Source organism: Gracilinanus agilis, chromosome 3, assembly GCF_016433145.1.
Source record: "Gracilinanus agilis isolate LMUSP501 chromosome 3, AgileGrace, whole genome shotgun sequence".
In the NCBI taxonomy this organism is placed as follows: domain Eukaryota; kingdom Metazoa; phylum Chordata; class Mammalia; order Didelphimorphia; family Didelphidae; genus Gracilinanus; species Gracilinanus agilis.
In genome coordinates, this window is record NC_058132.1 from 45,561,015 (window position 1) to 45,574,462 (window position 13,448).

Below are 13,448 nucleotides of genomic sequence, written 5' to 3' on the forward strand. Positions count from 1 at the left end.
TATCGCCTGAAGCAGAATCTGTGGTGGCTGTGCTGGACACCAAACAAATTGGGTTCTTCCTGCCAATTCTCAAAGTTGGGGATCAGAAACTTACAAAGGGAGGTTCTCAATTGACTCTGTCCCATTGGTCCACTTCCTCCCATTGGAAAAAGAAAGAAAAGTAAAACTCTTATAATAAATATGCATAGTCAAGCAAAACACATTCCCACAACAGCCCCATTCAGAAATGCGTGTCTTCTTCTCTAACTTGAGTTCATCCACAGGATGGTGGGTTCCATGTTTCATCATTGATTCTCTAAATCTGTGTTTGGTCAGGTTGGTGACTTGACAGTGCAGTTATTGTTGTACAAATTGTTCTCCTGGTTCTTCTCACTTTACTCTATATTAGTTCATCCATGTTTTCCCAGATGTTTCTGAATCTATTCCTTTTATCATTCTCACAGTACAATAATATTCCATTACATCATACCATCATTTATTAGACCCTTTTCCAATTGATGAATATCCCCTTTAGTTTCCTTTTTTTTTTTTTGTCTCTACAAAATGAGCTACTCTAAATATTTTTGTACATATGGGTCCTCTTTCTCTTTCTTTGATCTTTTTGGATTTTAGACCCAGTAGTGTTATTACTGGACCAGAGAGTTTATGAACAGGTTAGTGACTTTTTGGGCATAGTTCCAAATTGCTTTCCAGAATGACTGGACCAGTTCACAGTCCCACTAACAGTGCATTAATGTGCCTGTTTTCCCACAGCTTCCCTAGAGTTGTCATTTCTCCTTTTTTGTCAGTTTTGCCAGTCTGATGAATGTAAGGTGAAATTTCACAGTTGTTTAATTTGTGTTTCTCTAATTATTAGTGATTTGGAGCATTTTTTCATGTGATTGTTGATAGCTTGGATTTCTTTCCTAGAAAACTGCTGTTTTCTATTCTTTGACCACTTGGTGCTAGGAGATTTTTATACAGCTTAAAAAAATTAGCTTGAGGGCAAACTTCCTTCCCCCTCAAAAAAAAAAGTATCTACAATGACAGTTGAAGACTTCTGAGATCAGTCCCAAAAAACTTCACTGGTTGGGCTTGAAGAGAAGGTGAAATTGGCCCTATCTGCTAGGCACTATTTTGTGATTGCCACATGAAGTGATGTTTCTTTGACTGGATAGATGTTCCAACCTGCCTGTCCTAAGCCAGCATCCCAAGGCCCCACTGGTGTGTTCAGGTCCTGGTCTCATTGGGGCAACAAATAGGAAGGAGATTCTCCTCTTGCCTTTCCAGGCCCCTCTTGAGTGGCTGAGGCCTGAGGGGTGACATTCACATGCTGGCTGTGTCTTGGGCACACTCCACCATTAGGAGATTATTAAAATCTGGAGCTTGTTGGCTGAGCCCTCCACTATGTGAGCATCGTGCCATAAAAGAGTTTTTCCTTGAAATCTGTGGACCTTTGGGGAGTAATTAATCATAAAAGCTTGGGGATTTCAGCTCTATCATCAAAGCAATGAAGCAGGGGAAAGCTGAGCCTAAAAGCCGTGCTGATTACCCACGGTAACCTGATACAAAATCTATTGTTGCTGAGAGATCCTTAGCCCCAGTATATTGTGCAATATTATAACTGCCTGAGCTGCTCTGCCACTGACAGTGACCAGTTATTCCTCATTTTCTCTCAAACGCAGCTGGGTTAGAATTTCATTTGCAGAAGGTATTTAGAGCAATTTGGAGACAAATGTCTCTGGTGTTTGCTCGGCACTTCCCACCGCAGGCCTTGCTGAGCAGTTTTAGTATCAAGAGCTTCATCTAATCTGTTTAATTTTAATAAATCCCTGACTGGGAGAGGGAAAGAAGAAGAGAGAAAGAGAGAGAGAGAGAGACAGAGACACAGTGAGAATTATCTATGTAGAGAGACAGACAGACAGACACACACACACACACACACACATACACACACACTAGTCTAAATAATATTTCTTACGAGTTACTTGGCTAATAATTATTGAAGAGCAGAAACTGGTGGAACCGTTTTTTGTTCTTCCTTTTTATTCTTTGTAATGGTGTCCCTTGCCTCTCTTCCTAACCATTATGAATGTGAAATACAGGCAAGCAAAGCTGTGTAAAACTCCACTGGAGTGAGCCAGTGCCCTCTGGCATTCTCTGCGATGGATGTGCTTTTGTCCATGGCCAACTGAATGGTGAACCAAATATCCTCATTTCCTCCCCTCTGCTTAACCCAATTCTAGCCATCTTCCATGTCAGAGCACAGCACAAGTCCTCAGTGTCCTCACTCAAGGTGACTGCTTTGCGTGTCTGTTCTTACCACTAATGGTCTTGGCTTCAGAATGACCAGCTCTGGCTTGCCTAGATAGGTAGTCAACTATGTCCCCAAACTCTTCTGAATACTCTCATTTCCAGCTGCTTCCTCCTTCCTTGAACTCCTGTTACACTTTTCATCACTACCACCCAACTCATTTAGCACACTGGATTGCCCATTAGTGTGGTGTTGGGTCTGGAGTCAGGAAGAACTCATCTTGCCTTGGACATGCATTGACCATGGATAAGACCTTTGACCTTTCAGTGCATTGGAGGAGGGAGCTTCCACCTTGGGAAACTAAGCCACTTAAACTATTGAACTCGAAGGCCCAGATCCCAACTCAGCACCCTTTTCACTAGTCTCCCTGACTGGGTAGAGAGCCTCAAAGGGAGAAGTGCTTCTTTGTAAACCAAATAACAAGGAGTGATGCTGAGAACCAGCCAGAGAATGGGAGAGCTTGAAGGGGTTTAGTGATCAGCTAGACCAACCTCTCTCAATTTCTCATTAGATGAGAAATATGTCTGAGCAGGAATGTTCCATTTCAAGCCTGAAACTGAGGTAAAAGAATTTGGGTCACTAGGCATCTGTCTATAAACAGAATTATACTCCGTTAACCCTGTCCATGGACAGGCCCAGGAATGTCTCTTAATCACCCAACTCCATTATCCTCTGAAGATGCTGCTGGAGCCAGTCATCAGCCATTTCCGAGTTGAATCCCCATAGGATGGGTTCTGGCAGGACCTCCCTGGATAGAGAATTGCAAGGTTTGATGGGCGCCTGGGGAAGAAAAGGCCTCTTTGTGGATTTAAACTTCCCATTTACAATTCCCGCTAGTTCTGTGGGTCAGGCTTGCAGGATCAGAATAGCTTGGCAGCCTCTGCTTGGGGAATGGTAGAGGAGGAGATGGTCCAGCACAGTAGGGCAGTAAGCTTACAGTCCTTTGGCCCCCTTATAGTTGTTGAGAGGGAACCCGGGCGGCTCATTGACTGCAGGGGGCTGCTGGCAGCCGCCCTCTCAGCCTCTCCCCGAAGGAGTCATTGCAGTGAGTGGGTTTGGAGCCCTGGCTTTGGAGGGGCTCAAAGCTTCTGTAGTCTTGGCTTTTCCTAGCAAATGTCACTTCGGGGAATTGCAGTGAAGCACTGACTTGAATTATAATCTAGACTTTTTTTTTTTTAATAAACATCTCTTTCCTGAAAAGGCAAATCCAATTTTGTTTTTCTTTTAATATTATTTAATATTTAATATAGAAATTGAGGTCCCTGTAGTGCATGTCAGTTCAGTGGAAAATGAAGGTTACTTTAGGAGCATCAGCTGAGTTTGTTTTATTATAAAACCACAGCTGGGAGCACTGACTGTGTTCTGCCCCAACTACTTAGGGTTAAGGAGTGGGCCCTGCTTTCTTTTTTTTGAGGGGGGGTGGAAGTCTTAAAAGGGGAGCATTGGTTCCTTTCAACTTTTCACTATTTTGTTGCAGTCTCTTTAGGATGTTTCAAACTCTGGATGTGCTGCCATTAATGAGAAACTTGAAGTTATTAGAATCATTTGTCATTTCTTTGATGTTGGATCTGCCATTTTGTGTAATTTACAACATTTTTTTTTTTTTATCAAGGACTTTTTGGATGAAAGAGAAAAGCAGTTGTTCACCTTCAGTGTGTTCAAATACATGTTTTTGTTTGCCTTCCAATTTCTTGCCTCGTCAGCTGCTATGAGGGTTGGTGGAACTTAAACCCTCCTCCAAATAGGCTAGATTTAAGTCATTCTTGCCAGGCATCATCAGCTTTGGGGCTAAAAATCAACAACTGAATGTCAACCCAGAAAGTGGGAGCATCCTTTGTAGCAAGATGAGTAGGAGGTCAGTAGAAGTACTGCCCTTTTAGCAGCTAGTGGGGAAGACAGTGGCCTATTAGTATGATTCATACAGAAGGCTGGTACAGAGGAAATGTCTTGAGGAATGAAAAGATGGGCCAACAAGAGCTTTTCTATGTCTCCCTGGGTGGCAGGCCTGCTGGAGTGCAGGTAAAAAAACATCAGTTGGTGCTGGCCATCAGCAGCCCATTCACATCTTGTTTCCTTCTCCGAGGAAGAAGAAAAAAACCTACTCTGCCTCATCTTGAGCATCTCTCTAGAAACTAGTTCTTCTCTTCATCTTCTTGGAAGGCAAGGCCTCCTCAGCAGAAAAACTAGCCCTTTCCTAGGAAGAAACATGGAAGAAACCAGTTGGGCCTCAGCTTTATTGGTAGAGAAGAGGCATACATGCCTCTAACTGGAGTATTTTAAAGGGGAGTAAATTCTTACACAGATTTCAATTTAACTCTCTTTTATTACTTTTCTTTTTTATAATTTAAGTCCATTTCATGAGGCAGTTTGCATGTCCTTGAATGGAATCTCGTTACCATGAAAGCTTTTTTAGCATTGATTTCATAGCAGTCTTAATTTAATAGCTCCACCATTACTGAGAAGCCCTGGGAGTAAGGCCCTAGCTTTCCAGGTCACTGACCTTTTAATTACAAACCTTGTTCTGATGGCCAGGTTATCGACTGGACAGCTCCCAGCTTGTGCCCCTAGGATGAAAACGAAAATAACTATGTTTCCTCCCCCACCTCCAGGAAAAAAAATTGTAACCTCTTGTGTTTCTAAAATTAATTTTCTCCTTCAGCTTTGCTTTATAATTAATTCTTTAATGTGTCTTGGTGAAGCCTGAAGTCTCTACAAAGCCTTTTCTTGAACCAACAGACAAGTTTCCAGTGTGAGGTTGGGGAGTGGCAATATGATTATTTCCAGTTGCTGGCCCCTGCTAGTTTGGAGTCCAGTTGTTCATAGTAAGATAGTTCTCAGGCTGAGCTAGAGATGTGGGTGCTGACTTGGGTAAGAGTGAGGAGTAGAAAAGGTGGTTCTCTTAACATTTGGATTAACCCAGATTAGGAGGAGTCTGACCAAGCAAATGATTTTGAAAGCACCATATTTGGGGATTTTTTTTTTTAGGATGGATATGATAGTCATTGGCTCATGTCTTTTTTGGGAAGAAGTCCCCTTTATTAGGAAAAAGGTGAATTGATTAATGTTTTACTTTTTTTACCCCTCACTCAGTCCTAGATGATCAGAGAAAAGACATCCACTCTACAGTAGGGAGTCCTTCCCCATTAATAAACTTTGTTCTAATTAGGCATTCACAAGTTTTACTGACCATGGATAGGAAAAGAAAAAGAATTCATTAGTCTCCAAGTGTCTCTTCACGTCCTTTGGATAGATTTGGAGGAGTGTCAAAGTAATGTAAAGCAGAAACAGGGTTTTAGAAAAAAGTGAACCCCAGCAAAGAAAGGGGAAACCGATTAGGGAGATGCTTCATTCATTCCTGTGGAGTGGGCAGCCTGCAGCAGTTCAATGGGCCCTCCTCTCTGACTCCTTTGCTTCTTTGTGGTAGATAACATTTGGGACAGGGAGAGTGGTTAGCCTGTTGGTGGATGAGGCAGTGGTGATACCAACACCAGCACCCTTGGGAATGGACTGGCCTTTGTGTGGCAGTAGCATTCTTGTTCCCGAGGATGATTGAGTATCTCTATCCATCTGTTGTGAATGGGCCATCTTCCTTTCCTGCCAGTCTTGCATCTGCATATCTATTACCTGTTCTTCTCTGCCAGCCTATTTATCACACTGACTATTTTTTTTCTCACCCTCTATCAATTTTCCTGCTCCTCTTGTTATCCAACTTGTCTTGAACTCTCTGCATCCATGAGACTTCCAACAGTCAGGCACCTTTTAGCCTTGGAAATGTAGAAACTGGCTCTCTTATTCTGAAGCTGTAGTAGATTAACAGGGACCACCTTGCTTTCCCCAGGGGTTTGTGGGGGACCAGGTAAAGGCCCTGCACTTTGCTCTAAACAAGGAGGCTGGGTTGTTAGGAATGGAGAAGAAAAATCCCGGCTTTGGATTCCTTTAGTGATCTTGAGAAAAGAGGCCAGAGGGGAGCCACAGGCCCAACTGTAATAGGGAGAACTGATATCTGGGAACCTTCAGTACGAGGCTGTTGATGAGCATCAGCTCTCAGTGGTCAGTGAGGACACTGAGGGAGGCATACTGAATAGACCAGGAAGTGTTGTCAGATTTGGTTGTACTCTTCTCTGTTGTCCCAGTCACCATCTGGAGGTTTGCATTTCGTGTTTGTATCTTATTGAGCACCATATCCATCTAAGCTTGGATCTCTTTAGTGCCCAGCACCTAGGAGGTACATTAATGAATGAATGAATGGAGGTACCAAAGAAAGTTGTAGATAGAGGAAGAGAAGGGAAAAAAAGCAAATACTCTTCTATTTATCTTGTCTTTCATAAAAGGTTTTAGGAGGTGAGGAAAGCAGATTAAATAGGACCAGTGCAGCATCATGAAGTGAAGAGAATGACAAGGATTGATGATTTCAGGTTTCTAAGGATTATTGAGTTCAGGCAATAAAAAGTAAGAATGAGGGAGAGAGAAAACTATGTATGCATATCCCTCAAGCCAGAGCCCACAGAGAGTAGCTACAGTGATAGAAATGGCAATTGAGATTATTAGCTGCTCATATGAAACAGATTCTAAGAAAGGAGCCAATAGTAAAACTCATGACTTCAAATTTCTAAACACAGGAGGAGCCAGATGATAATGCAAGGAGGCAAAGTAGATCTCATCTTTGTCCTGGAGACTTGGGATTTGCAACCTAGGACCAGAATATAGCTCCTGATGATTATACAAAAGAGAGAAGATGAGTATAAGCGGTAAAAGGTTACATCATGTATTAAAAAGACGTATATACTCATGGGAGGAAATTCAGGAATCAGAAAGGAGAAGCATAGCATGGAGCTTTTAGGTGAAGATCTCTGGAGGGAGAAAAAGAAGTAATTTTTGTCATTAGTGAGTGTACCACAGACCACCTAGACAGAAAGAAGAAATAGGTCAAAAGCCTGACACAGAAATGTTATATAATAGTGATTGGAGTAGGGAAGGGGGTTAGTTATCTGGATATGTACCAGAAGTCTTTTTTGTAACAAAACCAAAGCCCTGATTACCTTCTCAACTTGCTTTAATGATAATTTCATCGTTCTAAAAGTAGAGGAGCCAAGAATTTTCTCCTGCTTCTGATTCCTAGTAATGGGGAGAATCTAGTTGCTGAGTTAGAAATGATGAAAACTTTGAGGAGGGAAATGACTTAATTTCTTCTACAGTTTGTGATTGGAAATTATAGGAAAGCCAACCAAAGGCCAACATACATCTAAGATTTTGAGAAAGTATACTTTAAAGTTTTCAAGGAAGAGCAAGAAGGATCCCATAATCTAAATTCTTCAGAGAAGATCAGCAAAGGAGACGCGGGAAACTCTCAAAACATAAAGGGAAATTATTTCAACAAGGAGGAAAAACACACAAATGTTCTAAAGAGACTGATGTGGATGCCCAGAGTACTCTCCTACCAACTTAGATTTTAAGAAGCAGTGTTTAGAAGATGGGGGCATGGACAGGTGACAGAGAGTGGTTGTAAGGTCATGGCACCGTCCTATAAAAATGATGTCAAGAGTGAGCTGGTGAGGGTATGTAAGGACAGCAGAAGGGCTGGGGTATCTGCTTTTGTGTTTTATAGAGGAAAAGAGAAGGATTAAGAGGGGTTAGAGCTTGGATCACAGGAAGTGAAAAAAGAACTACTTAATTTCCATTTTGTTTTCTTTGTCCAAGAGAATGATGTTTGCATTGGAAATGGCTAGCTCACAAAGAGTTCATGCTCAAGATAAGTAAGGAAATAGGGAATGTTTCGCTGAATGCCTTCACCTGTCTTAGGAGACAAGACTATGAGTCTCTCCCCACTCCAGGCAGCTGCCAAAGTGATCTTTTTATTAAAAAAATTTTTTTCAAACCTTTACCTTCTATCTTAGAATCAATACTATGTATATTGGTTCTAAAGCAGAAGAGTGGTTAAGGGCCAGGCAATGGGCATTAAGTGACTTGCCCAGGGTCATACAACTAGGAAGTGTCTGAGGCTAGATTTGAACTCTAGGCCTGTCTTTCAATCCACTGAGCCACACAGCTGCCCACCAAAGTGATTTTAAAGAGATCTGACCGTATTGTTCTCCTGCCACCTCCATCTCTACCTCCAGTAAACTCCAGTGGTTTCCGGTCACCTCCAGATCAAATACAGAATCCTCTTTTTAGCATTCAGAGCACTTTCTCTTTGCTAGTCTTTTCAGAACTCTTTGTATTCCAGTGACATTGGTCTCTTTTGTTCCTTATACAAGACACTCCATCTCCAGAGTCCAACCCTTTTCACTGACTCTTTACCTGTAATTCTCTCTCTCCTCATCTCTGTTCGACTTCTGTGGCTTCCTTCAAGTCCCAGCTAAAAAACTATCTTCTTTAGGAAGACTTTCCTGGTCCCTTTTAATTCTAGGGCCTTCCATCTGTTAACCAGCTCCAATTTATCCTGTCTTTGCCTTGTTTATTCATGGTTATTTGCTTATTGTGTTTGCTATAGGACTGGGAACTCCTTGAGGGCAGAGATTGTCTTTTGCCTTTCTCTGTATCCCTAGTGCTTAGCACAATTCCTGGCACATAGGAGAGGTTTAGTAAATGTTTACTGACTGACTAACCCATGTAAACTTCACATCTCTGGTTACTAAGTGAATTGGGCATTCTAATTGCTACACAATTAATTATCAGTAATATTTGAAAGGTTGGGGAAAATGAGAGAAGTGTATACAAGAATGAGAAACGGGCAAATGACTTCATTTTCAAAAAAGGGAAGAGAAAAGGGCAAATTTGAGGTCAGTGAGTTTGACTTTGATTCCTAGGAAAATTCTAGAATAAGCCTTGCTAGCACTGGAGAGTAAATATGTAGAAAAGAAGTTGGCCTGGCTTCATCATCACTAGGTTGTTCTCTGTGGTGTGTGCCCAGATTTTGCTTTGTTTTATTTTATTTTATTTTATTTAATTAACTAGCAAATTTCCACATAAGTTTTCTGATGTTATGTGATCCATATTGTCTCCCTCCTTCTTCCCTTCCCCCTCCTGGAGCTAACAAGCAATTCAGTCTGGGTTTTATATGTATTGTCATGCAAAACATATTTTCATTTTATTCATTTTTGTAAGTAAATAATCTTACAAAACCAGAATCCCCCAAAATATACCCAAATAAACAAATGATTTCATATGTTTTCATCTGCATTTCTACTTCAATAGTTCTTTCTCTGGAGGTGAAAGTTCCTCAGAATTGTCCTGGATCATTGTATTGCTATTAGTAGCAAATTCTATCATTTCCTATTTGATCATTCCACAATATTACTGTGTATAATGCTCTCCTTTTTCTGCTTATTTCACTCTGTATCAGTTCATTAAAGTCTTTCTAGCTCTTTTTGAAATCACTCTGTTCATCATTCCTTATAGCACAATAGTATTCCATCACCATCATATGCCACAATTTGTTCAGCCATTCCCCCATTGAGGGACATCCCTTTAATATCTAATTCTTTACCACTATAAAAAGAGCAGCTATGAATATTTTTGTATAAGTAGGTCCTTCCCCTCCCCAGATACAGACCTAGTAGTGGATCAAAAGGTATATATCTTTTCTTTGGGCATAATTACAAATTGCCCTCCAGAATGGTTGGTTCATAATGGTTCATAACTCCACCAGCAATGCATCAGTGTCCCCATTTTGCCACATTCCCTTCATTTATCGTTTTTGTTTACCTATTGGTCAATCAGGTATGAGGTGGTACCTCAGAATTGCTTTAATTTGCATTTCTCTCATCAAGAGGGATTTAGAATATAGCTTTGATTTCTTCATCTTCATATCCTTTGGCCATTTTATCAATTGGAGAATGACTTGGATTCTTATAAATTTGACTTAGGTTCTTTATATTTTGAAAAATGAGACCTTTATCAGAGAAATTTGTTATAAAAGTTTTTCCCCAGTTGGTTGTTTCCTTTCTAATCTTGGTTGCATTGATTTTGTTTGTACAAAACCTTTTTAGTTTAGTATAATCAAAATTATAAATTTTACATCTTATACTGCTTTCTATCTCTTGTTTGGTCATAAATATTTCCCTTCTCCATAGATCTGACAGGTAAACTATTCTATATTCCCCTAATTTACTTATGATATCATTCTTTATAATTAAATCACACTCGAATTTTGTCCTTGGTATAGGGTGTGAGATATTGATCTAAACCTAATTTTTGCCATACTATTTTCCAATTTTCCCAGCAGTTTTTGCCAAAGGGTGAGTTTTTATCCCAGAAGCTGGGTTTGTCAAACATTAGATTGCTGAGGTCATTTACCCCTAATCTATTCCATTGAGCCACCCTTCTATTTCTTAGCCAGTCCCAGATTGTTTTGAGGAATACTGCTTTATAGTACAGTTTAAAATCTGGTACTACTAGGCCACCATCCTTCAAGGTTTTTTTTCATTAGTTCTCTTAATATTCTTGACCTTTTGGTCTTCCAGATGAATTTTGTCATTATTTTTTCTAGTTCTATAAAATAGTTTTTTGGTAGTTGGATTGGCATAGCACTGAATAAGTAAATTAATTTAGGTAGGATTGTCACTTTTATTATATTAGCTCAGCATACCCATGAGTAATTAATGTTTTTCCAGTTGTTTAGTTCTAACTTTATTTGTGTGAAGTGTTTAGTAGTTGTGTTCATATAATTCTTGCATTTGTCTTGGATGTGCCCAGATTTTAGCAGAAAATTTGGTAAAGGTACCTGATAAGATTCTTGTGGAAAAGTCAGAGAGATGTGGACTGAGGCTATAACAAATGGGATGGTTTGAGAAATGTTTGAATGTCCATTTAAGAGGCTCATTATAGTTGTCACTTGATTCCAGGTTGACCTAGCAGGAGGTCTCCAGTGGAATCTGTATTTCACCCTGGACTCTTGGATATCCATTTTTATCAGTTACTTGGATAAAATTATGTATGCCTTGCTTATGTGATTTGCAGATGATGCAAAGCTAGGAGGGACAGATAACTAAAATAATGGCTAACATTTGGGACCAAAAGAGAATTTACCAGGCTAGAGCATTAGGCTACATCAATTTATTTGAAATCCAGAAATATTAACTATATAAATAAAGAAATGAAGTAATTTTTTCTTTAAAAAGAAAAATTCAGTAGGGACAAATATAAAGCCTTACATTTGAGTTTTAAAACAGTCAATCTTGTAACTATGAGAAGCAGGGGGATATGGTTAGCAGTTCTTTTTTTTTTTTTTTAATTGTATTTTTATTATCATACCAAACAAACTTCCATATTGGTCATTGTTATAAGAGCACACTCATACATAACCAAAATCTCAAAATAAAGCCATGAATATAGTGATGTGAAAGATAGTCTGCTTTGATCTGTGTCCATCTGACTCTAACAGTTCTTTCACTGGAGATGGTTTGCATCCTCTGTCAAGTCTTTCAGGATGGTTAGCAGTTCTTCTGAAAAAGAATTGGGGTTTTAGTGGACTGAAAGCCCAATATGAGTCACCTAATGTAATCTTGGGCTGCACAAGAAGTGTTATAACTTCTAAATATAAGTAGGTGATAAACCCATTGTACTCTGGCTGGGACAGGCAACACCTGGAGTATTGTGTTCACTTGTGAGTGCCACAGTTTAGAAGGAGCATTGAGAGTACTGGAGACTGTCCAGAGGAAGATAATCAGGATGGCTAAGGGCATGACATATGAGAATTGGCTGAAGGCACAGGGAATGGTTAGCCTGGAGGAGACAAGAAGACTTGGGGGAAAGAGAGGGGTCATGATGGCTCTCTCCGGGTATTTATTTGATGAGCTATCAGATGGGAAAGGATATGATTATTTTCAGCTTGACTTAAGGGGCCTGAAGCAGGAACAATAGTTGGAAGTTAAAAAGGGCAATTTAGTCTCTATCAAAGGAAAAAAATCATAACAATTAGAACTGTGCTAAAGGGGAACATTGACTGCCTTGAGATATAGAGTGGGATACCCCTCATTGAAGTTCTTCGTACAGAGGCTGGATGACCTCTTTTGGGGTGTATTATAGTAGGGATTTGGTTTGGGTTGAATTAAATGACCATGGAGTTCTTTCCTAACTCAAAAATTCTTTGATTTTGTGAAGCTAGTTTGGCTGAAGTGTGTGTGTGAGAGAGAGACGATACTGGTGCTAGGCTAAATAGTTTTTATTTTATTCCAGAAGCAATGGGATCCATTGAAGGCCCTACCTTGTATATATACATATATATATACTCGTGTGTGTGTGTGTGTGTGTGTGTGTGTGTGTGTGTGTGTGTGTGTGTACACACTTATCTATACCTAGGTACTTCTATTTACTGTACTGGTTGATTTATGTTGACTCTCCTGGCATAGAATGTTTTTGCCCTTCATTTTATTCAAGTTTTAGCACAGTGTCTGTCACATAGTACTCCTTTAATAAATGCCCATTGATTGATTGATTAAAGCAGTGTTTTAGGAAGATTATTTTGCCAGTTGTGTGGAGGATGGATTGGAGAAGGCAGAGACCAGAAGTGGGGAGCCTAATTAAAAATCGATTGCAGGGGGCAGCTGGGTAGCTCAGTGGATTGAGAGCCAGGCCTAGAGACAGGTTCAAATCTGGCCTCAGACACTTCCCAGCTGTGTGACCCTGGGCAAGTCACTTGACCCTCATCGCCTAGTCCTTACCACTCTTCAGCCTTGGAAGTATTGATTCTAAGATGGAAGATAAGGGTTTAAAAAAAAAATTTTTTTAAGCTATTTCAGTTGTCCAAATGAGAAATGAAGAGAGGGGGGACTGAGTAGAGAGAAGAGGTAAGATAGTTAGGATTAACAAAACTTGGCAGCTGATTGGCTGTGGAGGGCAAAGGAATCATTAAGGGTGGGAGTACCATTCAGTGGACTTGGAGGAGAGATAGTTTTGGGGAGAAAATACTACATTTCATTTAAAATGTTTTATTTGTGGAGTAGGAACCATTCATTAAACTTTTGAGTTTCTGTTATGTGCAAAACATGCCATTTCCATTAAAGTGAATCCAAGAAAAAAAAAATTTTTTTCAAATAATTCAAATCCTTTGAAGTAAGGAGTCCAGTATAAATTGAGGAGAATTAGAGAAATTGGACTTATTTTAGAGGCAAAGGATAGGGGAATTCTGGGAAAACTGGTGATTCCATATATACGG

The 13,448-nt window shown here is 40.0% G+C and overlaps 1 protein-coding gene across 2 annotated transcripts in view; it reads left to right on the forward strand.

The window, feature by feature from the left end:
• The window catches only part of PEX14 (peroxisomal biogenesis factor 14), a 149,834-nt gene that overhangs the window by 73,364 nt on the left and 63,022 nt on the right, over positions 1–13,448 (forward strand). The window lies entirely within an intron of this gene.